The sequence below is a fragment of the Somniosus microcephalus genome, unplaced genomic scaffold (genome assembly GCF_052327205.1).
Source record: "Somniosus microcephalus isolate GS21.2 unplaced genomic scaffold, FLI_Smic_1.0 unresolved_chr2, whole genome shotgun sequence".
NCBI lineage: Eukaryota > Metazoa > Chordata > Chondrichthyes > Squaliformes > Somniosidae > Somniosus > Somniosus microcephalus.
The window spans coordinates 47,884,526-47,911,764 of record NW_028225180.1 but is presented as its reverse complement, the minus strand read 5'-3'; the positions used below and the strand labels follow the sequence as shown (position 1 = coordinate 47,911,764).

General features: G+C 45.4%; 1 protein-coding gene and 1 pseudogene across 2 annotated transcripts in view; one reads left to right on the top strand and one right to left on the bottom strand.

Annotated features, from left to right (window-relative positions):
• LOC147092602 (ribonuclease inhibitor-like) overlaps positions 1 to 27,239 on the top strand; it is a 640,499-nt gene that overhangs the window by 242,094 nt on the left and 371,166 nt on the right. The window lies entirely within an intron of this gene.
• Positions 1 to 27,239, bottom strand: part of LOC147092606 (NACHT, LRR and PYD domains-containing protein 3-like) — a 43,427-nt pseudogene that overhangs the window by 15,942 nt on the left and 246 nt on the right.

The following is a 27,239-nucleotide window of genomic DNA, read 5'->3' as shown; positions in this document are numbered from 1 at the left end:
CCCAGTTCCTGTATTTTACAGTCCGGGTTACTCAGAGCCACAGACAGTAGTTTCACTCCTGAATCTCCTTGTTTATTGCTCCCCAGTATAAACACAAAGAAAGAGAGAGAGCGCGAGATACAAATTGACACAAATCCTAGATAAAAACTTTCCCTCTCGGATATTACCGAATAAATTGAAGCAACTTCAAGAAATTAATGAGCAGATTTTCCTTTCACTGGGAATGAATCCCAATCTGTCCAACTCCCAATTTATTCACAGACTGTCAGAAACTGTACTTATTAAGGAAAGCGCTGTCTGTGTGAAGCCTTTAAATGTCCTTCAGTCCAGTCTCCTTCCCTGATGATCAGAATTACCCTCCGGGAGCTCAGTGGCCCCCTCATGTTCGGGGAAACTTGTTTCCTTTCTGCTGCTCCTTAAATCCCAGATTTTATGGAAAAAGGGCGATTTTCCCGGAATGAAATGATAAAGCTGTGATTCCCTGTACTTTGTACACTATATTAATCTATATAGAATCTCGGGGTGAGTTATATCGTTAAACGGCACTAACTGCTGCTGTAAAATCCGCCCCCCAGGATTTTATATAACAAGCAGAGTTTGTTCTGTCCCGTTACAAGTTTTAAATGTCCCTGTACTCCCAGTATATAGGAGAGGGGAGTCTCAGTTTATTCCCCATTAAACTGGCTCTGCACTTATTCCAGGTGTAACTGGCCCAACAGTTTTGGGGAATTTTCAGAAGTTCCCTCCCGGAGCGGGGCCTCACACACAGGGGGCGGATTATGGAGAATTCCAGGATTCACTGACCCCGGTTTATCCAGGAGCCGCCCGCTGTGTGCGAGGCCCCACCACTGGCCGGTGTGTGTCTGTACTCCGGGGCTAATACCTCACAATACGTTAGATTGGAACCTTATCATTGAAGTGTCGGTCTGCATTACCACTGTGGGACCTGTATCCACGACCTTCTGACGCAAAGACGCAAGTGCTGCGCGAAGACTCTTCTGTTTCAGTGACCAGCATTTGCTGGTCCGATCAAGAGTGTAACATCCGTACTTGTTCACAACCATCAATTTTAGATTCCCCAGTACTCAGGGAATTACTGACCGATCCTCTTATTATTGGTCATATTTGTGTTGAATCTGCTTCACTCTGGTTTAACTGAGCTGTTTGTTTCCCTTCATTACGGAATAACAACACAATCCGTGACTGTTCTACAATTCGCCCAACAGTTAGAGACAAATAAACAGTTACCTCAACACCCGGCATTTGTGCAGTACGGGTCTCAGCCGCCGGAGTCCTTCACACTGAATGGAGCACTCCCGTAAATCGAGGTGTTTTATGGTATCACAGAGTCCAAGTACATGCGAGACGGGCACACAGTCAATCGGGGTCAGTGTCATGACACTAAATGTAAGTGTTTCCACAGATCCCACTGTTTTCCGAGCCAGTGCTTTATTCTGAGACTCAAACAGGTAGTGGAATGTGTTCAGGAGGTTCCTTTGACCAGTTTCACTCTCTGTGTCTCCAATCTGTCCTTCAATCTTCTCCTTCACCCAATCAATCACTCGGCAGGTGGTTTGATGAAGAAATGGACCCTGAAACTCCTCCAGGGGTCGAGCTGCCTGTGGGGAGGAGAGACCAGCAACAAAACGGAGAAATATCTCAAATCGCCCATCTACCTTGCTGTGGGCTTCACTGAGGATTTTCCGGATGCCCCTGGGATCTGGAGTCAGGAATTGTGCGAGTGCGGCTACAAACTCTTGGATGGTGAGGTGCGGGAATGTGTACACCACGCTCTGGGCAGAATCATCTCTCTCCAAAAGTTCCATCATGAACCCAGACAGGAACTGGGAAGGTTGCACATTGTACTTGATCAAATCTCCATTTCTAAACACAACCTTCTTCTCGGAGACTCCTGTGAAGGCCATCTCACCAAGCTTCAGTAACACATCATGGGGGATTTCAATCTCTCGGCCATGGTTTTTCAGAATGTTGTAACTTTAGTAGGAATATAGTTGGGTGATGGTCTTGGGAACTCGCTGCTGTTCCCTGTCTCTTTGTGTAAAGAAGGCACCCAGTGCCAGGCCGAGGATCTTGCAGTAGGAAGGGTTGTAGCACATGGTGTACAGGATCTCGTTCTCCTCCACGTGTTTGAAAACAGCTGCTGCCACCGTCTGATCTCCAAAAAACTTGTTGAAATATTCCTTCCGTTCTTCACCAACAAATCCCAGGATTTCAGACCAGACACTGATCTCAGCCTTTTCCAATAAATGTAATGCAGTGGGGCGGCTGGTCACTAGCACTGAACATCCTGGGAGCAGCTTGTGCTGTATTAAACTGTACACAATGTCAGACACTTCACAACAGTCTTCAGGATCTGTGCACATGTGCTGAGGTTCTGTATTTCTCCGATTGTCAGAAAAATCGATGCAGTCCTTGAATTCATCCAAACCATCGAATATAAACAGCAATACCTTTGGGTTCTTCCAGAGCTCTCCCAGAATATTCCCAAAGTAAGGATACAGATCCAGTATCAGATTCCTCAAGCTTATTCTACAGTTAATAGCGTTCAAATCCCGGAATTTAAAGCTGTAAACAAATTGAAAGTGTAGGTATATTTTCCCAGTGGCCCAGTCATAAACAATCTTTTGTACCATTGTTGTTTTTCCAATCCCCGGGACTCCGCTCACTGCTGCTGAACTCCCAGATTGGGATTTTCTCTGGGAAAAACAGCTCTGGAACAATTTATCAGTTCGAATTTTTTCCAGCTCTCTCCGGAGATGTTTCTCTCTCCACACTTCATGGTCTCGGCCTCTTGCCAGCAATTCATGTTCTACAAGTGTCCGATCTCGAACAGTAGAAATGACCGTTAGCTCAGCGTATCGATCAACCAGCTGAAAAATCTTAACCTTCTCCTTTATTAGGATAGTGTTCACTCTCAGTGTTTCAGTTTGTACCCGAAGTGTTTCCTTGTGTTTCTGTTGAACGTCTTCAATTAGAACAGACAGAAAGTGGTCTCAATGTTAATTGTATTGACAAAAAAATAACTTCTCAACACCCCTTTATTATTCATTGAAATGTTGCAAGCATGAATTTACAGCTTTAATAGAGGTGTGTGTAGAAATTAAACTCAGTTAATGGAAACCTCCCCTTAAATTGAGCAATGGCTGAGAAAAATTTCAAATCCTCACTTGATTCTAACATTCACTGAACATGGAGATTACTATGAAGATGATTTTTTCCCTCCGATGGTATATACTGTCCGACCTGCCCTGTGCTATAGAAATCTCATTATACATCCACACATGATCCTGGTTATATGACAGCAGAGGATGTAGTGGATCAATATGTGAAACGGTCTGTGGAGCTTCCCTTCTGCCGCAATGGATTGGTTGCTTATCGAGAGGGGAATGTGCAAAAGATCCACTGTAACTCTATCAGGTCCTGGGCAGGTTATCTGGGGTAGTGTGCGCACTGGGAGAGGGACAGACTGTGAATGTACAGAAGTTCCACCGTTAGTGTTTCAAGTCTTGGGGAGGTTATCTGGGTTAGTGAGGGCACTGGGAGAGGGACAGATTGTGAATGTACAGAACTTGCACCGTTAGTGTGTCAGGTCCTGGGCAGGTTTTCTGGTGTAGTGTGGGTACTAGGAGAGAGACAGACTGTGAATGGACAGCAGTTCCACCGTTAGTGTTTCAGGTCTTGGGCAGGTTATCTGGGTTAGTGAAGGCACTGGGAGAGGGACAGACTGTGAATGTACAGAAGTTCCATCATCAGTGTGTCTGGCCCTGGGCAGGTTACCTGGGGTAGTGTGCGCACTGGGAGAGGGACAGACTGTGAATGGACAGAAGTCCAACTGTTAGTGTGTCAGACCTTGGGCATTTTATACAGGTTATTGAGGGCACTGGGAGAGGGACAGACTGTGAAAGGAGAGAACGTCCACTGTTAGTGTGTCAGATCCTGGGCAGGTCCTGTGTATGCTTCTAATCACCTAATCAGAGGAAGAATGTTATTGCAATGCTGAAGGTGCCAAGAGAAATAAGATGATTATGGCACAATTAATGCAGAGGAAAGGGTGCGGTGTTAGATTTGGTTCGTTTGGAATTAGAGACTTTGGATATTGAATTATTGATCAGAATTTCTAACAGAATTCACAAAATTAATGCCGGAATGAGGAAAATAATGATCACAATTAATTAAGAGAAAACTGACACTAAGACACCAGGAGTAAGATGGAAAGTCAGGGTAATCTTTTTCACCAAAGGGTAATAGTGCGGGAGACCAGTTACCAGGGAGGACACTAAGGGGCAGTGTAATTGGGGACAAGAGACAATTAGTAGTGTTTCTGTGGATTCACGGAGAGGAAGGGCAGGTGGGTTCATCTCTAATAGGACCGATTTGTTTGGACCAAAGTGGCCTTTTTTTCCCCTAAACATCCTCCTGTTGTGTTTCCGAAAATGTGAATAGTTTTGCAGTAATTTTACACTTATATTCTTTTTATATAACACTGGTCAGAAAAACGAGCATAATCAAAAATAGAAGCACTGCCCACTTCACTCAGTATTACATCAGGGAAGAAAAGACTGAGAGTTCATTTCAACAGTTACAATTATTACATTCCATCGTTTCATTTGGATATGAGTTTCCTGCAATGTAGTTTATGAAAATTACAAATATGTTTCTGATAATCAGTAAATTGGGAATCAAAAGCCTCTTGAATGAATGGACGCTTCCTTCAGTACAAGTTTCTCTGTGCCTAGTTTGTCTGTTTCACTGCCAGTGGGAATCGGTCCAATCAGTTTCTAATCACACATAACATTGCCTTTATCTCATGTACCTCCTCGGTTAATGTTTGATTGAGTGAACTTCGTAGAGCTTCTCAGATTGGATTGAACACTATCGGATGGTTCATGACGTGAGGCACAATGGTAAGACTTAAATCTTTCCCATTTCTCCACCACTACTCCGACAGTTTGTGCTGGATAGAATCCCAGGGGCCTTCCACATCAGGCTCAAGGACCTATGTGTCACAGGGCATAATGATCCTGCCAGGTCAGTATGTGGCTTCACAGTGTATCAGGATCCTGCCATGTGAGTATGTGGTTTCACAGTATATCAGGATGCTGCCAGGGGTTCATGTTTTAGGATCCTGCAAGTTGTGTCCGGTGATTCACAGTGTGATAGGTTCCGTACAGGTGTGTATGGGGATTCAGAGTGTATCAGGATCCTGCCAGGTGTGTATGGGGATTCAGAGTGTATCAGGATCCTGCCAGGTGTGTATGGGTTTTCACAGCATATCGGGATCCTGCCAGGTGTGTATGGGGTTTCACAGTATATCAGGATCCCGCCAGGTGTGTATGGGGATTCCGAGTGTATTTGGATCCTGCCAGGTGTGTATGGGGATTCAGAGTGTATCAGGATCCTGCCAGGTGTGTATGGGTTTTCACAGTGCATCAGGATCCTGCCAGGTGTGTATGGGGATTCAGAGTGTATCGGGATCCTGCCAGGTGTGTATGGGTTTTCACAGTGCATCAGGATCCTGCCAGGTGTGTATGGGGTTTCACAGTGTATCAGGATCCTGCCAGGTGTGTATGGGTTTTCACAGTGTATCGGGATCCTGTCAGGTGTGTACGGGTTTTCACAGTGTATCAGGATCCTGCCAGGTGTGTATGGGGTTTCACCGTGTATCGGGATCCTGTCAGGTGTGTATGGGGTTTCACAGTCTATCAAGATCCTGCCAGGTGTGTATAAGACTTCACAAGTGATAGAAATCAGCAGCTGGAATTTGTGAAATGGTAACAACGTCCGCATATTTACAGGAAACGTCAGAAATGGTCTGAATTATATCTTGAACCTACACAGAATAGTTTTGGATTGATGACAAATCTAAATGACGTCCAATCCTATTTGTCCAGTCTTTGAACTTCTGATTCCCAGATTCTGACAACCTCTAAAGAAAGGGTGACAGTCAAACATTCTGATTCTCGGAAGGGAGATAAATGTTTTTAAATCTCCATGTCATCACTTACCTTTCAGGTGCCTGGGTATTTTGGATAAACCTCGTGCGATGTTCATGTAATCAAATGGATCAGAACCTGTTTAGATCAATGAACTTTCATGAAATCAGATCTGTGTAATATTATAATAAAATCCTCAGTGTTTAAATTAATATTTGAATTCATGTGTGTGATTTTACCGTGCCAAGTTCCTGTATTTCTTTCAGTATTTTGTCCAACTTTGGTACCCCATGGTGCATTTTCACAAAGGATTCCCACATCACCCTTCGGGCCCCAGAGCCTTTCTCCATCACCAGAGTTAGGAGAAGTTTGGAACTGTCTGTTTTGATTTCTTTTTGAGTTCAATAAAGACTCATTTCTGAAAGAGAATGTTGTTTAATCTAACGGCTTGTTCAAGACTTTCAAAACTTTTTACAGAACACACTATGCTGTGATGCATCTAGAATGAAACTGAAAGTAAAACTCCTCTGGACTGCTTGTCTCTCACATGACCTCTGCTGGTCAGGCACAAGTAATAAAAACACAGACAAATATGCTGTAAGGCATAAGTAATCAAACACAGACAAATATCATCACTATTTGCTGATATCATTACATTTCCCTTTCTTAAAACAAAAGTATTTTACTTTTAACTAACAACATTTAATGAACTTACATTATCATTATCATGATCAAGGTTTTTTACCCTTGCTTTGTGTGTTCACATGAAATATGTCAATACACTAGAACTTGAAGAAAGAATAAGATAACATTACTTCCTTCTTTAACAATTGTCCTTAAATTTGCTCAATGAGTCTCTCAGGAGGCTTCACGTGTCTTGAGGATTTTCTGATTGATTGTCCTTGAATCTGAGTTTTGCCTCAAATGATTGGTTCTCAGCTGTGTGATCAGGTTGTTCACCAGTATCAGTCTCTTGACCTGCTGTGGCTGGTCCCATGAGAAGATCTCAACGATTTCTTCTCAGAACAGCACCCTCATCTGTCTGAATGGTGTATGATCTTGGTTGAAATTCACTCAGGACAGTTCCCTTCTGAGTCCATGTGTTTGTTTTGTCTTTCAACCTTACTTGGTCACCAGTGTGGAGTTCAGGTAGGTTTTGTGTTCCTCTGTCATAGTAGTACTTTTGCTTTTCTTTCTGTTGCTCTTTGAACTTCCTCACTTTCTCCCCCTCTTTTGTTTTCAGGAGGTTCTCCGGGATGGGTAGGTTTGACCTTAGCCGACGTCCCATCAAGAGTTGGGCTGGTGACATACCACACTCGAGCGGCGTTGTGCGGTATACAAGCATGCTTTGGTAGAAGTCAGTTCCACTGTCTTTTGCCTTGTACATCAGTCTTTTCACTGTCTGGACCGATTTTTCCACTGGTCCATTGGACTGTGGATAGTGAGGACTTGACGTTGTGTGGACAAAGTCCCACTCTTTGGCAAAGTGTCGGAAATTTACATTGTTAAACTGGGGTCCGTTGTCTGTGAAGACCTCGCTTGCCACGCCATGTCTGGAGAATATGGCTTTCATACTTCTTATCACAGCTTCTGCCGTGGTGGTGTACAGTCTACAAATCTCTGGATACAGGGAGTAATAGTCTGTGACGACAAGATAGTCCTTCCCTTGATGTACGAATAGGTCAGCGCCTACCTTCTGGTAAGGTCTGTCTGGTGCTGGGTGTGGCTTTAGTGGTTCTACCGGATTGCTTGCTCGATATTTCAGGCATATTGTGCAGTTTGACACCTCATTTGTCACATCTTGGTTGATTCGTGGCCAGTACATCACCTCTCGTGCTCTTTTCTTACACTTTTCGATTCCCAGATGTCCTCCATGGATCTTTTTTAGCATCTCTCTTCTCAGACTCTTTGGGATAACTATTTTACTTCCTTTGTAGATGATGTCTTCGACCACTGATAGTTCCACTCTGCAGTTCCAGTACTCTGCTATATCAGGTGAGCAGTCTTGCTTCATGTTGGGCCATCCATCCAAGATGCTTTTTCTCAGTCGTCTCATGGTTTTATCTTTGTTTGTCTCAGTCTTTATGAGCTCCATTTTTGCATCTGCTATGGGCAGTGCACTTGTGATCATGTCCACGTAGGCGTTCACTTTTTCATCCATTGTGGTGTTTGCGGGCTCACTTGGGTCAACAGCTCTGGACAACGTGTCTGCTGTATACATCAGCTTACCCGGTGTGTACGCAACATTCAGTGTATAGCGTTGCAGCCTGATCATCATTCTTTGTATTCTAAGCGGACAGCCATTCAGTGGCTTTTGGAACAATGCAATCAAGGGCTTATGGTCAGTCTGTACACTGATTGCTTGTCCTGCCACAAACTGGTGAAATCTTTCACAGGCGCATGTGATGCTGAGCAGCTCCTTTTCTATTTGAGCATATCGCATCTCCGCGTCTGTCATTGAGCGTGATGCATATGCAATAGGTTGCCAGTATTCATATTGTTGCAGAAGAACGGCACCGAGCCCACTCTGTGATGCATCTGATAATATCTTGATGGGTCTCGTTGGGTCATAAAACCACAGAACTGGTTCCTCTGTGAGCAGTTTCTTTAGATCGCTCCATGATTTCTCATGCTCATGATTCCATTCCCATTCTATGTTCTTTTCAGTTAGTCTTCTCAGTGGCGCAATTTTTTCTGAGAGGTTGGATATGAATTTACCCATGTAGTTGATCATTCCATTAAACCTCTGCACGTCCTTTTTGCATTGTGGCCTTGGCATATTCTCAATGGTGGACACCTTTCTGGGATCTGGTCTGATGCCCTCACTGCTAAGGATATCTCCCACGAATGTCAGTTCTGTCACCCCGAGCTGGCATTTCTCTCTATTCAGCTTCAGGTTTGTTTTCCTTGTTGCTTCCAGCACTTTTTTCAGTCTCTCGTCATGCTCAGTTCTCGTGGTTCCCCATACTATGATGTCATCCATTGATGTATCAACTCCCTCCAGGTGCTCATAGATCATATGGATAGTCTTGTGATACACTTGAGGAGCTGAGGCAATGCCAAATGGTAACCTTAGAAATCTGTATCTGCCAAATGGAGTGTTGAACGTGCACAGTCTTGAACTTGCTTCGTCCAGCTTCATCTGCCAAAATCCTGAGGACGCATCTAACTTGCTGAAATATTTTGCATTTGCAAACTGTGCCATGATTTCCTCACGTTTAGGAAGCTTGAAGTGCTCTCTCTTTATTGCTCTGTTTAGATCTCTTGGATCGAGGCAAATTCTGAGCTTTCCATTCTTTTTGTCCACTACGACGGGGGAACTCACCCACTCAGTTGGCTCATCTATCTTCTGAATCACGTTCAGGCTTTCCATCCTGTCCAACTCTGCCTTTAGTTGCTTTTGAAGAGCAAACGGATCTTTTCTGCATTGATGTATGATCGGTGTCATACTTTTATCTACTCTGATCGTGTATTCTCCTGGAATGCAGCCTAGACCCTTAAATAGGTCTTTGTACTCTTTCATGAGTTCATCATAGACTGTCTCTCCTTCGCTTTCCACACCGTGGACTCTCTTTACCAGGTTCAGTCTCTCACAGGCTTTTAACCTAGTATGGCTTGCACATCCTTTGGCACCACGATTAATGCTAGCGTGTGCTCTCTGTCCTTGTGTGTTACTTTGACAATGCATTTTCCTTTCACTGGTATATCAGTACCTGAGTATCCGGTCACTTTCACTTGTATTCCATGTAACTTTGGTCTGGGTCTAATTCTCTTAAAATCGGTCTCTGATATCACATTAACTTGTGCTCCAGTATCCAATTTAAATGGAATGTGTATGTCATTCACTTTTAGTGTCAACATCCAGTCTCTTTCTTTTTTGTTTTCAGACACAACATCTACATAGAATTCCTCTATGTCGCTTTCATCTACTGCATGGACCTTGCTTTGTTGCGCTTGGTTCTTACAGCAACGGGCATAATGGTTGTTTTTGTTGCATCTATTGCATGTTTTACCATATGCTGGACACTTTCTTGGTGGATGCTGTGTACCGCATCGACTACATGACTTCCGATTGTCTCTTTCATTTTCGTTTGCTGGCCACGTCTCTTTTTTCACATTGGCGCTCTCTTTGTTAAATGGTTTGTATCCGTTCTTTCTCACTGCATCCACGTTGCAGCTACTGTCACTGAACAGCTCCTTTGCCTGCAACTTCACAGTCTCTGTAGCCCTACACAATGCTATGGCTTTTCCCAGGTCTAGATCTTGCTCTCTTAGCAGCCTTACCCTTAGACCATTATCTGGAATACCACACACCAGTCTGTCTTTTATCAGCGAGTCTGTGAGTCCCCCAAATTCACACGATTTGCTCTGGTTTCTCAGTTCAGTCACATACTGATCAATAGTCTCGCCGAGTTTCTGTACACATGTGAAAAATGTGTGCCTCTCAAAGGTCACGTTGCGTTTAGGTATGCAGTAGGCCTCAAACTGGTCCATTATTTTATCTAGCTTCATTTTGTCTCCATCAACAGCAAATATGAAATTATTATATACCTCCAGCGCTGCATCACCCACGACATGTAAGAACACGGACGATTTTTGTTTATCACTTTTCTCATCAGCTCCGATTGCCGCTAAATACAACTCTAAACGTTGTTTGAACCTTCTCCAATTTTAAGCCACATTACCTGTCAATTGAAGCGTCGCCGGTGGGAGTAAACCTTCCATTTTTTCACTTCGTTAGCTATTCTCTAATGGTAAGCAACGATGTTCTCTTCTGGCTTGCTAATATGTGGAGAGCTGATTTCGCTTACTTGCCACAACTGCTTTCACTGTCCCATCAAATTGCTAACTTCAGATTTTTTCTCTTTCAGCCACTTCTGACATCATGTTTTGATTTCTTTTTGGGTTCAATAAAGACTCATTTCTGAAAGAGAATGTTGTTTAATCTAAAGTCTTGTTCAAGACTTTCTACAGCTTTTTACAGAACACACGATGCTGTGATGCATCTAGAATGAAACTGAAAGTAAAACTCCTCTGGACTGCTTGTCTCTCACATGACCTCTGCTGGTCAGGCACAAGTAATCAAAAACACAGACAAATATGCTGTAAGGCATAAGTAATCAAACACAGACAAATATCATCACTATTTGCTGATATCATTACACTGTTTGCCCGGTTTCCCTTCTCCATGAGATCCGTGACTTTCTGTAAAGAATAATAATGAATATATTGAGGAGCGGAGTGAAAGATAAACACTGAGAATGAGAAGGAAATGATCTGCACAGTGATAGGATCTCCCAGTTGTTTTGAGCTGAGAAAGCAATCACTGGGCCGGGTACTGACCCATTCTGAACATGGGCTGAATATTCTGTAAACATCTTGATCCACCATTAACGGGAAATAAATGTGATGAATTTTAGTTCTCGGAGACTGAGGAATCACTGAGAGTCTGCAGCAGTTTTAATGTGATTAGTTTTCTCTCTCCCATCGTGTCCATCATGACATCAGCTTACTGATTGACGATATGATACATTCGTTTCTCACATGTTTTCCTGCTGCCCCACTTTGTGATTTAATTAGAAATAAAGCAGCAGTGAGACTGAACTCCAGTTACAGGGAAGGAACGAATCTGAAGTGAGGGAAGCAGCTAGAAAACTGCCCGAGAAATTATCACTGACTAATTGAAGCAATCACTGTTGATGTATAGGGCCGGATAATCGACCAATTAAAATAAAGATGAAAAATAGAATCATTTGTTCCCTCGGTAATTGAAATGTCTGGCACCCATTATTTGACACACACGCTGCCGGTATGAAACCTCGGTAACCGGGAACAGATATCCAGCAATGGGGTCGGTGTAGTCAGGACTTTCATCATCAAAGCTTACATTTATATAACACCTTTAAAGCAGAAAAGAAATAGTCGAAAGGCACTTCACAGAGGTGCAATCAGACAATGGACACAGAGACGGCGAGGTGTGGAGAACGAGAGCGTGTTGGTTATATTACTGGATGAGTAATCCAGAGACAATGGTTCAAATCACATGTTTCCTGAATTTAAATTTATATTCGAATTTGAAATATTTCAAAATAAATAGCCGATATTAGTAAAGATTGTCGTAACACCTAATGTCCTTTATGTCTTGTCTATACGTGATTCCACTCCTTCACCAATGTGGTGGCCTCTGGAATGGCGGAGAAAGCCTCTAGAAAGAAAGATATAGAAGAATAAAATCGGACGGACTGCTCGGCCTCGGCACTGGATTCGGACATGACGAAAGAACACCCAGCCCAGCCAACCCTGCAAAGCCCTCCTCACTAACACCTGGAGACTGGTGCCAAAGCGGGGAGAAGTGGACCACACATTAGTCAAACAACAGTGTGACGTAATGATACTTATAAAATCATATTTATTAGCCAACATCTCAGGCTCCTCCATCATCAATCATCGGTATTTCCTGTCCCACCGGCAGAGATGTGGAGTTACTGTTAGAGAGTCCGATTTGAGAACGTTCGACTAATTACACTAGAGGTGAGCAGGATAAGTGTGCACGTGTTGCAAATCTTCAGATTCTGAAGAGTTACGATCAAAAAAATTGTTAGATAGTTTCCATTGATTGAATTAGCCTAAATATGTGCCCTATGACCAAAGAATTTGCGGTGAAGGTTGATACATTTATTTATACTTGAGGTGGTTAGAAAGCATAATTCAATCCCACAAACTATTGAGGAAGCAAGTTGACAATTTTTTGAAAAAATCTATTTCTATTGCTGCGTGGATAGAAAGGAATGTTGGAGTATGGGGAGTGAACACAAGATTACAGCTGGACTAATTGGGATACTAACAATAATACGGTCAGCAGGAGGTTGGGATTAGATGGGGTTTTTAAGGATACCAAATGGACAGGAAATTGTGATTAGATCTAGTGGGATATTAACAGTAATGGTAGTAAGCAGGAGATTGGGATAACACCAGGTGGAATATAAACGGTAATGAGTCGTGAGCAGGAGGTTCGGATTAGACTGGGTGGAATATTAATGGTAATGGGTAGTGTAACGTCCGCGCCTCAATAATACACGGACTTCGGGAGAACAGTTTAACAGGTACTTTACTTAACAGGAGGGCAACGTCAGACTGAAATACAGAAGCCTGCTAGGGCCTTTTATACAGGGGTGGTCACTGCCGGTACTGCAGTCTAAAACCAGTTCTTCCCTTAAAGGTACATACACAACAATTCCTCCCCTTTTAGATAAACAGTGCATAACATTAATTTGACAACTAAATAATAACTAATTACAACTTTCTGGATATTATACACATCAACTGAAATAATCATTTATAAGTTCCGTCTTTGAGGAGGCTTTCTGATCCTGACTGGATAGCGCCTTTCTCGGGTATCCTGTTCTTGCGGCAAAGCTGATTCTGGTTCATGGTCACTGGTTGGTTCAGCAGCTTCCAATACCACTGCTTCTGAGGTAGACGCAACCTGTACTTCAGGTTGATTACCAGGTGCACCATCTCGTGGCATGGGTTTGGCTTGTTCCTATGACTCTAGAATCTGGTCAGCATGGCGCCTCACAATGCTCTCTCCAACGTCCACTGTGTACATTAGTGGTCCCTGCTGTGTGCATATCGTTCCTGGCTGCCATTTTTCTGTTCGGTAGTCGCGGGCCAAGACTGGTTGCCCTACCTTGAAGCTCCGGGTTGGCTTCTCATTTATGTGCTGGAATTGCTTATCCTCAACATCTCATCTTATGTTTGGTTTGAGCAAATCCAGGCAACATCTTAGCCTTCGGTTGAAGAACAGTACGGCTGGAGCTTGGTTGGTTACTGCATGTGTTGCATTCCGGTAAGCAAACAAGAAACTATCCACCTTGTGTTGTGGTGGTAAATCGTCATTATACATTGCATTTATGGCCTTTTTAAAGGTCTGAGCAAACCTCTCAGCCAATCCATTTGTGGCTGGATGATATGGGGCAGATGTGTAATGTTACACCCCATTATTCTCCAGGAATCTCCGGAAAGCCTCAAACACAAACCGTGGCCCATTGTCGGAGCAAATCTGTTCTGGCAACCCATTCCTGGCGAAGATGGTTCTTAGGACTGCAATAGTTTTCTCCGTGGTGGTGGAGGACATTTTAATGTCCTCTGGCCATTTCGAATGGGTGTCCACAGCGATTAGAAACATTGAGCCCATGAATGGACAAGCAAAATCAATGTGTACCCGTTGCCATGGAGATGAGGGCCACTCCCATGGATGTAGCGGGGCCTGTGGTGGAGCGTTTTGGACCTTCTGGCATCCTGTGCATCTCTTGGTCATATCCTCGATTTCTTTATCGATTCCCGGCCACCACACAAACGCCCTGGCTAGGCTTTCCATTTTTACCCCTCCCAGATGACCCTCATGAAGCTCATTGAGCACTCTATCTCTCAACTTGGGTGGAATTACCACTCGGGATCCACGCATCAAGGTCCCCCAGCAGACTGACAGCTGTTCTCTCCTTGGTGAGAATGCTGGCAACAGCGAGTCGCCATATGCTGGCCATCCCTTCACCGTCAGATCGTAGACGCGAGAGAGTGTCGGGTCATTTCGGGTTTCCTTCTCTGTACTCGAGTTTGTAACAGGCAAACATTCGACTATGATCACATGGAATATCTCAACAGGGTCCACTGCAGGTGTTTCTTCTACCATAGGCAACGGTAGGCGTGACAGCCCATCAGCATTTCCATGCTGTTTCGTACCCTTGTACGCAATGTCGTTCTGATGTGCCCCTAGAAAAAGTGACCATCTTTGCAGCCGTTGCGCCGTCATCACCGGAACGCCCTGCTTTGGGTTAAAAATGGAGACATGGGGCTGATGATCAGTCAGTAGGGTGAATTTTTCCCCGTGCAGATAGTGATTGAACTTCTTCACCCCCCACACCAGGCTGAGGGCCTCCCTGTCAATCTGGGCGTAGTTACGATCGGCTGAGGTTAGCGAGCGCGACGCAAAGGCTATTGGCCTCTCTGAACCATCACGGAATTTGTATGACAGTACCACTCCACTGCCGTAGGGTGACGCATCACATGCCAACCGAATCGGTAGTGTTGGGTTGTAGTGGGCCAATACTACTTTTGAAGTGATTAGGCATTTACATTCCTGAAAGGCACGCTTACACTCATCACTCCATTTCCATGTCACTCCAGTTTGCAGCAGGGCGTTCAGTGGGTGCAGAATTGTAGATAAATTCGGTAAGAACTTATGGTAGTAGTTCACCAACCCGAGGAACGACCTCAGTTGTGACACATTTTCCGGTGCTGGAGCCTTGACGACAGCCTCAATCTTGTCCGGCGACTTATGCAACCCTTCCTCATCAATCATGTGGCCACAATACGAGATTTGTCTCCTGAAGAACTCGCATTTGGGGCGGTTGGCTCGTAGCCCATATTCCTGTAATCTCGTGAGCACCTGCTGCAGTTTGGCAAGGTGTTCATTGTAATTTTCGCCCGTAACCAGGATGTCGTCCAAATAACACTGGGTCCCCGGGATCCCTTGCAGGACTTGTTCCATTGCCCTCTGCCAAATAGCTGGGGCCGATGCTACCCCGAATACCAGTCGATTGTACTGGTAAAGGCCTTTGTGAGTGTTTGTGAGGTATTTTCTAGATGCTTCTTCCACCTCCATTTGTAGATACGCTTGGGCCAGATCAATCTTTGTAAAACGTTTCCCTCCAGATAGTGAGGTGAAAATATCTTCTATCCGCGGAAGTGGATACTGTACTGTGCGCAGGACTGGGTTCACAGTCACCTTGAAGTCCCCACAGATGCGAACCTTCTTTGGCTCCCCAGGCGTGCTGCTCAATACTTTCTTCATTACAGGAATGATGGGTGTGGCCCACTCGCTCAAGTCCACCTTGGACAGCACACCCGAACGCTCCAGGCTCTCCAGTTCAGCTTCAACGGCTGGGCAGATCGCGTATGGCAACGGTCTGGCATTAAAACATTTTGGATTTACGTTATCCTCAATCTTTATGGTTGCCTTTACTCCTTTTAGAGTCCCAAGTCCTTGCTGGAACACCTCTTCCGCGTCAGGTAGAATTTGTGACAGACGTCCAGGTGCGACGTCATCATCCTTTTTGTCAGTCACGGTTAGCGCCAGAATGGAATGCCAATCCAATTGTATCTTTCGGATCCATTCACGTCCCAATCATGGTGGTCCTCCATCTCGCAGTATATACATATATAGTTTCTGTGTTTCCTTGCCGTTATATTTAACTGGCACCCTTATTTTTCCTCTGGGGTAGACCTTTTGCCCCTTGTATGTCTTCAATACAATGGACGTGTCCTTTAAGGGTATGTGAGAGAATAGCCGCTCATAGTCTTGTCGATTCATGAAAGTTAGGGCTGATCCTGTGTCCAACTCCATCTTTACTGGGGACCCTGCTATCATGAGGGTGACCCAAATGGTTCGGTGATCTTCCTTTGCGATCACGTTGTGTAACTTTAGACAACTTAGTCCCCTGCTCCCAGAGTCCTTATCACTCTCCTGATCTTCCGAACTACTGTCTGTCGGTTTCTTTACTTTCCTGAACTGTGCCTTAGTAGTTCTTGTCGTGTTGGTTTTCTTTCCCGACCTGCAGACTCTTGCTCTATGTCCCATTTTTCCGCATTGCCTGCATACTTTGTCCTTAAACCAGCAGTCCTTCTGCTCATGGGTTGTTTTGCCGCAGCGATAGCACTTTTCTGCTCCATACGCCATTTCGTTAGCGCTGTATTCTTGTGGTTTCTGTTGTATTTCCGCAGCTCCCCATGCTGCTGCTTCGTAGGATACTGCCACGCTGAAAGACTGTTCTAGCGTCAGGTCCTTTTTTGAAAGTAGTCGTTTCTGGGTTCCTTCACTCTGGAGCCCGCAGACAAACTTATCCCGTAAGGTGTCTGCCAGTCCTGCTCCGAACTGGCAGTGCTTCGATAACTTGCATAGTTCCGTAAGGTAGTCAGCATTGTTCTCATGTTTGTGCTGGTTTCTTTTATGGAACTTGAATCTTTCTGCTATCAGCAGTGGCGTAGTGTTTAGGTGTTCCTGTAATATATTAACAATTTCCTCAAAACTTTTCTCCATTGGTTTAGCTGGGGTAATTAAATTTCGCAATAGGCCATACGTACTCGCGCCCATCAAATTCAATAATACCGACGCCCTCTTCCCATCGGCCACCTCATTTGCCTTGCAGTACACTTCAATTCTTTCCACATACGTGGTCCAGTCTTCTACCTCGTTGTCGAAAGCAGTGATACTGCCACTTTTCGGCATCTTGGGTGATTTAAAATGTCGCCTCCCACTCTTTTCCTTTTTCCCCAACGGGATAAAATGGTGCCTCCCGCGCTTTTCCTTCTTCCCCTTGCTTCCGCGCTGCTCCTAGCATTCTATGGGGTAATGGTGGCGACTTGCAGCTTCGGTGCCTCTCGCTTTCCTTCCCCCCCCCGTTTATTTTCACTCCGCTGCCCGGTACTTGAGCACCGACCGCGCCCTGTGTGCTCCACCCTCTCTCTCTCTCGTTTTCTTTTCCCGGCGATGCTGCGCGGCTCGTTTTGTAGAGCCGCTCGATCGAGCTTGAGCCCGCCGCAGTCTGGAAGGGTCAGCGCACTACCTGCCACCAGCATGATTTGCTGGAACACTTCAACTGGGGAGCTAAGCACAGCTCTCCACAGTCTCTCCCGCAAACTTCCGAACACCGATGAATTCTTTGGGCAGTTGCCAATGGTCGATGCCCGTTGCTCAGACTACGACCTCCAAGAAACCTCCTCTCAGGGCGAGATCCCCGTGAGATGATGCCACACTGCAGGTGAGTTCGAACTTACTCGTCGCCACTGTAAAGTCCGCGCCTCAATAATACATGGACCTCGGGAGAACAGTTTAACAGGTACTTTACTTAACAGGAGGGCAACGTCAGACTGAAATACAGAAGCCTGCTAGGGCCTTTTATACAGGGGTGGGCACTGCCGGTACTGCGGTCTAAAACCAGTTCTTCCCTTAAAGGTACATACACAACAGGTAGTAAGCAGGAGATTGGGATTTGACTAGGTGGGATATTATCTGTAATGGGTAGTGAGCAGGAGTTGGGATTAGACTAGGTGGGATGTTATCTGTAATGGGTGGTGAGGAGGAGGTTGGGATTAGACTAGGTGGGATATTAACGGTAATGTGTAGTGAGCAGGAGATTGGGATTAGACTAGGTGGGATATTATCTGTAATGGGTGGTGAGCAGGAGATTGGGATTAGACTAGGTGGGATATTAACGGTAATGGGTAGTGAGCAGGTGATTGGGATTAGACTAGGTGGGATATTAACGGGAATGGGTAGTGAGCAGGAGATTGGGATGAGAGTAAACTGCCGATGTTGCGTCCATGTATAAGACACAGACTGCGGAGAACGGTACAACAGGTGTTTACTCAACGTGGCTCACACTGCAACTGCCTGTACAGATTACTACTCAGTGCTATATACAGGTTTGGTCACTGCCGGTGCTACAGTATATACATGAGCTGTAAAAAGTAGTTCCCCCCTTAAAGGTATATACATTACAATTCCTCCCCTTTTAGATTAACCGTACCATAACACTCATTTAACAATTAAATATCAAACTAATTACAATTAACACTTTTAACATGCAACATTAGCTGAAAATAGTCTATTTATATATTCAGTCTTTGGGGAGGCTTCCTGATCCTTTCTGGATAGCGCCTTTCCCGAGTGTCTTGCTCTTGGTGCGAAGGCGATTCTGGCCCCCTGACGTCGGTTGGTTCATCAGCTTCTGATGCTACTGTTTCTTGGGTAGATGCGACCTGTACGTTGGGTTCATCACCAGGTACGTATGGGCGAGGCATGGGGTTGACTTGTTCCTGTGATTCTAGGATCTGGTCAGCATGGCGTCTCACGATGCTCTCCCCAGCGTCCACTGTGTACATTAGTGGGCCCTGCCGTGTGCATATCGTTCCTGGCTGCCATTTTTCTGTTCGGTAGTCGCAGGCCAAGACTGGTTGCCCGACATTGAAGCTCCTTGTTGGCTTCTCATGGATGTGCTGGAATTGCTTACTCTCAACATCTCTTCGTACGTTTGGTCTGAGCAAATCCAGGCGAGATCTTAACCTTCGGTTAAAGAATATCATGGCTGGGGCTTGGTTGGTGACTGCATGTGTCGCATTCCTGTAGGCGAACAGGAAATTGTCCACCTTGTGCTGCAGCGGAATGTTTTCATTGTACATAGCCTTTATTCCCTTCTTAAAGGTTTGTACGAACCTCTCAGCCAATCCATTTGTGGCTGGATGATACGGGGCAGATGTGTAATGCCTTACCCCATTCTTTTTCAATAACCTCCGTAACTCTTCGGACACAAACTGTGGTCCGTTGTCGGAGCAAATCTGTTCTGGCAAGCCAGTCCTGGCAAAAATGGTCCGTAGTACTGCAATAGCTTTCTCCGTGGTGGTGGAGGACATTTTGATGACCTCAGGCCGTTTCGAGTGTGCATCCACGGCTATTAAAAACATTGAGTCCATGAATGGACCAGCAAAATCAATATGCACCCGTTGCCATGGAGATGAGGGCCACTCCCATGGGTGTAGAGGGTCCTGTGGTGGTGCATTTTGGACTTTCTGGCATCCTGAGCAGCTCTTGGTCAGGTCCTCGATTTGTTTATCGATTCCCAGCCACGACACATAAGCCCTGGCTAGGCTTTTCATTTTCACCCCTCCCAGATGACCCTCATGAAGCTCATTGGGCAGTCTATCCCTTAACTGGGGTGGAATTACCACTCGGGATCCACACATCAAGGTCCCCCAGCACACTGACAGCTGCTCTCTCCTTGTCGAGAATGTTGGCAACAGTGAGTCGCCATGTGCTGGCCAACCCTTCACCGTCAAATCATATACCCGAGACAGTGTCGGGTCATTTCGGGTTTCCTTTTCGATACAAGCGTTAGTTACCGGTAGGTTTTCAACTATAGTCGAATGGAATATTTCGACAGGATCCACTGCTGGTGCTTCCTCCGCAGTAGGCAGTAGCAGGCGTGATAGCCCATCGGCATTTCCATGCTGTTTCGTGCCCTTATATTCAATCTCATAGTGGTGCGCCCCTAGAAAAGGTGACCATCTTTGTAGTCGTTGCGCAGTCATCACCAGAACGCCCTTCTTCGGAATAAAAATGGAGACAAGAGGCTGGTGATCAGTCAGCAACTTGAATTTCTGCCCGTGCAGATAGTGATTGAACTTTATCACTCCCCACACTAGGCTGAGGGCCTCCCTGTCAATCTGGGCGTAGTTACGCTCAGCTGAGGTTAGTGATCGTGACGCAAAGGCTATTGGCCTCTCTGAGCCGTCCGATAATTTGTGCGACAGCACCGCTCCAATGCCGTAGGGTGACGCATCACATGCCAACCGAATTGGTAATGCCGGGTTGTAATGGGCCAATACCTCTTTCGATGTGATTAGTGTTTTGCTCTTCTGGAAAGCTCGTCTACATTCGTCACTCCACTTCCATGGCACCCCAGTTTGCAGTAGGGTGCTCAGTGGGTGTAGTATTGTAGACAAATTTGGCAAGAACTTATGGTAGTAGTTTACCAGCCCGAGGAACGACGTCAGTTGTGAAACATTTTCCGGTGCTGGAGCCTTGTCTACTGCCTCAATCTTCTCTGGGGACTTATGTAACCCCTCTTTATCAGTAACGTGGCCACAATATGAGATCTGTTTTCTAAAAAACTCGCATTTGGGGCGGTTAGCTCGGAGCCCATATTCCTGCAATCTAGTGAGCTCCTGCTCCAGGTTGGCAAGGTGATCACTGTCATTTTTCCCGTGACCAGGATGTCGTCCAAATAACACTGGGTCCCTGGGATCCCTTGCAGGACTTGTTCCATTGCCCTCTGCCAAATAGCCGGAGCTGATGCTACCCCGAATACCAGCCGGTTGTATTGGTAGAGACCTTTATGGGTGTTGATTGTGAGGTTTTTTTTAATGCTTCTTCTACCTCCATTTGAAGATACGCCTGTGCCAGATCAATCTTAGTGAAGCGTTTCCCTCCAGATAGCGAGGCGAAAATATCTTCAATCCGCGGAAGTGGATATTGTACGGTGTGAAGGCCAGGTCACAGTTACCTTAAAGTCCCCACAGATGCGAACCTTCCTTGGTTCCCCAGGCGTGCTGCTCAATGACTTTTTCATCACTGGGACGATGGGTGTAGCCCACTCGCTCCAGTCTACCTTGGACAGTACACCTGGACGTTCCAGACTCTCCAGCTCTTCAATTTTAATCGTCGCTGTCATGCCTTTTAGTGTTCCGAGTCCTTGCTGGAACACTTCTTTCACGTCAGTTAGGATCTTTGACAGTCAACCAGGTGTGATGTTGTCATCCTTTTTGTCAGCCACAGTCAGTGCCTGTATGGAATGCCAATCCAGTTGTTTTTTCCGGATCCATTCACGTCCCAGTAATGGTGGTCCTCCATCTTGCAATACATACAGGTCTAGTTTTGCTGTTTCCTTACCGTTATATATAACGGTCACCGTTATTTTTCCTTGGGGTAGACTTTTTGCCCCATGTGCGTCTTCAAAATAATGTTTGTGTCTCTCAAGGGTATGTGTGAGAATAGCCGCTCGTAGTCCCGTCGGTTTATGACTGTTAGGGCTGATCTTGTGTGCAATTCCATCTTTACCTAGACTCCTGCTAACTTGAGAGTGACCCAAATAGTTCGGTGATCCTCCGTTGTGATCACATTATTTAGTTTCAGACAACTCAGTTCCCTGCTTTCGGAGTTGTTATCACTCTTTTGTTCGTCTGAACTATTCTCCATCATCTTATGTGCCTTCTTGTACTTTCCTTTGGTAGGTTTCTTATTGCTGGTTTTCTTTCCTGACCTGCAGACTCGTGCTATGTGTCCTACTTTTCCACACTGTCTGCACATGTTGTCTTTGAACCAGCAATCATTCTGGTCGTGTGTTGTTCTGCCGCAGTGATAGCACTTCTCTGTTCCATATGACATTTCGTTTGTGCCATATTCTTGCGGTCTCTGTTGTATCTCTGCAGCGCCCCGTGCTGCTGCTTCATATGATATCGCAATGCTGAAAGCGTTTTCCAGCGTAAGGTCCTTTTCAGATAAAAGCTGTTTGTGGGTTCCTTCACTTTGAAGCCCACACACAAACTTGTCCCTTAAGGTAACTGCCAGTCCCGCTCCAAACTGGCAGTGTTTCGATAGTTTGCGCAGTTCTGTTAAATAATCAGCATTGCTTTCATCCTTATGCTGGTTCCGTTTGTGAAACTTGAATCTTTCTGCTATCAGCAGCGGTGTGGGGTTAAAATGTTCCTTTAGTATTGTTACTATGTCTTCAAAACTCTTCCATTGGCTTCATTGGGGTTACTAGATTTCGTAATAAACCATACGTCTTTGCACCCATTAAATTTAACAATACCGACGCTTTCTTGTCATCTGACACCTCATTTGCCTTGCAGTATAACTCTATTCGTTCGACATATGTAGTTCAATCTTCGACTGCATTGTCAAATGCGGTGATACTGCCACTCTTCGGCATTTTGGGTGTGGTTTAAAATGGCGTCTCCCAATGGCTTAAAATGGCGTCTCCCGCGCTTTCCTTCCTCCCCCGTTGCTGCCAACGCCGCTCCCGGCGGTTCTCGTGGCAATGGCGGCACCCTGTAGGTTTCGTGCGCTTCTCCTGCGCTGCTGCCAACGCCGCTCTCGGCGGTCCTCGTGGCAATGGTGGCGCCTCGCGGGTTTCTGCTCGTCTCTCTCTCCCTCTCTCCGACGTTGCTCGGCCTCTGAACACCTGCTGCACGCTGTGCGCTCTGCCCTCTCTTTCTCTCCCCCGTCGACACTGCTCGGCCCTTTGCTGTGCCGCTCGGTCGTGCTCCAGCCCACCGCTGTCTGGGAAGGGTCTGCGCACAACCTGTTGCCAGCCCGTTTCGCTGGACCACCTCGACTGGAAAGCGAAGCCTGGCTCTCGACAGCCTCCCCAGCAATTCTCGAGTCTCTGCTGGATGAATGGGCGGTTGCCCGTGGTCGACGCCCGAGTCTCTGGCCTTGACCTCCAATCCACTGATCTCCAGGAATGAATCCCCGGGAGGTGATGCAGAGTTGCAGGTAGGTTCGAACCTGCCTCGTCGCCAATGTTGCGTCCGTGTATAATAAGACACAGACTGTGGAGAACGGTACAACAGGTGTTTACTCAACGTGGCTCACACTGCAACTGCCTGTACAGATTACTACTCAGTGCTATATACAGGTGTCGTCACTGCCGGTACTACAGTATACATGAGCTGTAAAAAGTAGTTCCCCCCTTAAAAGGTATATACATTACAGCCGAGAATATCAACTTGGAAAGTTGGCAGCAGGTCCACCGTCCATTATTCACCCTGCCGGTTATCATTTCCATTTAGTTCTATTCCATTAAAGGTAACTGACAGAACAGTACAGGCTGCTTGCTGTAATTTTCTGAAGTGCTCTCCCAGGGAGTGACGCTCCATGACAGGTTCTACCTCCAGCATTGCGTCTCCGCCGAAGTTGGAATTGACCCCCGATGATGCAGGGGGAGGAAAGACCTGCAAAACATCGGGTTTTCAATCCTCATTTTTTGGGAGTTAGTTTCCCTTTTTGGGTCTCATACATTTTAATCATTTTACCATTTGTTTTTGCTCTTGAAATGCCTCTCATTTACTGTGCAGATGATTCTTCTCGTCTCTCAGTTCGTTAATTTCCATTAAGTAGCTTCTTGGTCAATAAACTCATGACCTTCCATTTAATCTCTGTTCGTTGCCTCTGGTCGCTCCTTTTCCCAGTTCCACTAAAACTGTCTCCCTTTGTTTTCAGTCCACACAAGAGTTGTACACGAAGCGTTCCCCTGTTCTTTGTAGAGATACTGTCGGGTCCGCTGGGTATTTTCACCTCTTCATATCATTGTTTCAGATTCACAATATTTTCATTTTTATCTATTTCTTTCCTTTAGACCTGTTTCTCTTTGGTAACATTCTATGAAACTAAGATCTGATTTCCTGTTAGTTCTCCGATTTTTAAGGAATCCAAACTCATTCTGTGTCCCTCCCACTCACCCGATGTTCCTGTCCACTGAAATGCCTCTCGTATGTTAACAACGAGCTGACTCCATCCACCCCTCCTTCACTCGCCTGTTCCAGTCTGTCCCGGTAGAATTTTGTGAACTGGAACAGCTGGTAATCGTTGCACTTTGTCAAGAACTCAGTGATTGTAGAGTTCGGATCTGTGAACACAAATGAAGAAAACTAAACACATTATCCACTTTCTGCGCAGCTGCTACATTTCATCTTACACCAAACGGCTAAAGCTTCCGGTGAGTCACATTATCAAACACCTTCTGAAAATCCATACGCACGTTGTGTACAACATTCCTTTGCCCTGTATAGTCACATCTCAAAACAACTGCATCTTAATGTGTTGGCAGATTGGCCTCATGACTGGCAAATTATGTTTATCTTGGATAAGTGCAGCGTTACGCCTGTGGACAGGGCGAATGCTCAACATTCATACACCCTTCATAGAGAAGCGTTGAAGAAGAGGGAGAAAGGAAGATCTGGGCATTCTAGTGCATACATCTCTAAAGGTACAGGAGCAATGCTGTGAAGCGATAGCTAGAGCAAAGAGGGTGTTGGGGTGCATTCATAGGGTAATCGGGTATAAGAGGACCTCTTTTGTCCTAGTACAAGACCTTGGTAAAGGCTTCACTTGGAATACTGTGTCCAGTTTTGGTCTCCTCACATGGTGGGTGATATTGAGGCTTTGAAACTGTTGCAGAGGAGGGACATTAGACTAATTCCCAGTATAAAGCAACTTAGTTATTAAGATAAGCTAAGAGTTTGGACTCTACACTTTAGAGAAGCAAAGACTTAGTGGTGATCTGATTGAAATTTATAAGATGATGAAGGGAATAGATTGTGTTCCAGTTGACAGTTTGTTAGGGTTAGGTTAGGGAAGGTCAGGGGTCACAATTTTAAGTTGTGCAGGGCCAGATTTAAGTTTGATGTCAGGAGAAGGTTCTTTTCCCAGAGAACAGTTGACCTCTGGAACAGGATACCTTCTCTGGCGGTGGACGCTGACTGGCTGATTTCCTTCAGGCGAGAGCTGGACCTGTTCCTGTTTGGTGCAGACATCACCTCTTACAACAGGAAGGAACTTCCGGGAATACAGTGTAAGATTGATCCGCTGGACCAGTTTCAATCGCCTAGATGGGTCGGAGAGGAATTTCCCATATTTTAATCCCCCAAATTGGCCTGTGTTTTTACCCGTGTTTTTTTCCACCAGATCATCACATGGTTTTGTTTGGGATAGGGCGACAAAGTATCGACAAAGTTTCGCAATTGCCTGGGAAAGTCTGGCTGGTCCAAAGGGTCTTCACCTGTCTGTCATTGTTCGTAAAATTGTCAAAAATGACTTTTCTACAGCTAATTCGTTCCAGCCTCCCCTCATCATCCTCTTTATCACTAACTGCTCACGAATTCGAACTGGATTAACGGATTTGAGGAGTTTAACACAATAGTCTCTGGTTACCAGATTGATCCTCTCTCCACATTATAACAGAATCATCACTTCGGCTCCTTCAGTCCACCTGTATATCTTTGATATTAAACGTGGGTTGAAATGCTGTGGTCAGTCCCTCCTATCTCCTCTCTGACTTCCTTTAACAGCCTTGGGTGCATTATTTCTGAGCCCAGTGACTTCTCCACCTCAGCTATTTTTCTCAGATACAAATCCTTCTCTACAGTGATCTCTAACTGTGGACCCACATCCTCCTCTAGTACATCAACATTTTCACTTCAACCATCATTTTAGAAAGTAAAGGAAATATTTTGTATCGCCCCAAAATTGCATCCTCCACAACTAGTTTCCCCAGTCCCCCCTCTATCTGCCCTCCACTGCTTGCTGGCCTGCAAAACCCACTGAGAATTGTACTGTCTCCCTTCCTATTGCTGAACTGCGTACATATGGATTCCATCTTAGCATTGCTCCCTGGAACACCCTTATGTTCTAAACCTCTCCGCCTTGCTCTCCTCCTTTCAGACGTTCCTTAAACCTTAACTCTTTGAGCAAGCTTTTGCTCACCTGTCCTAATATCTCCTTGTGACTCGGTGTCAAATTTTGACTGGTAGCACTCCTATGAAGCACATCGAGACGTTTTACCTTTTACAAAATTAAAGGTGCTGTACAAACGCAAGTTTGTTCTTGTTGTTGTTCTTGCGCTGTCATAGAATGCTTTATTAATACTGGCGTCCACAAATTGTTTGCACTTCCCTCAATATGTTATCACCAAGAACATTTCCCTCTGAATCCTGTGAAAACCCAGGCCCTGTCTTTTAAATACTAGATCACATCTCTCATGCTTCTGAATGTTTGGAATGATCTGTACACTCACATACACAACACTGAATATTAGCTCCAACGTTTGGAATGTTGACTAGTCCCAGTTTATTATATTTTGTTAAATCAAGTGACTTTATCTCTCACTATTTCAAATCCTCCTTCCTTTTCCTTGCCAATAACTTTTCACTGTTTCTTAAATCTTCTGTTTCAGCTGCAACGTTTTTATTAATTCCACTCTCTAGTCTCAGAACCGGATATTTCCCACACTCCAGTCACATCGCCTGATCCCCTCCCACTGCTCCATTCACCTTATCAGTAAAACCATTATTGCTTGTCAGTACAGATGGCGGCCGTCCCTTCCCTTCTCTCTGAACTCACCCTCGTGCCCCAAGAAAGTGAACACTTCCCTCCTGCCCCAGCCCTGTAGCCGCACATTGACCTGCCTCATATTTCCCTCCTGAAGCAGCCTAGTGCAAAACAATCTGGAGCTCAACAGCTTGAGGCCTGGTTTCTTAGTTTAGTGCCTAAGTGTTAATAATCCCTCTATAAACGTATTTATAACCGTGTTACTGGTTCCGACCATTGCTATTCTCTGCTCTCCTTTCCTTCCCAGAGTTGGTCCCACCTGTTCCAGGATGTTATTCCCTCTGCTACCAGGGATGCATCTAGCCATTCGGCACCTGCTCAGGGCTGAGGAAGAGCTTGTTTATTCCCCTGACGCTAGAATCTCCCACCAGTATCGCTCTCCTATTCCTGTGCCCCACCTGCCTCTCAGCTCCACCCCACTCGGGGTAGCCTCCTGCTCCCTGGTACCACACTGTTGCTCAGGAAGACCCTCCTCTGAGTCAATGTCTCTATCCACCTTACAGTCCCCAATACCAGGTATCTATTGGATATTTCCAGTGCTCAGGGGCTCCCTCCACCTG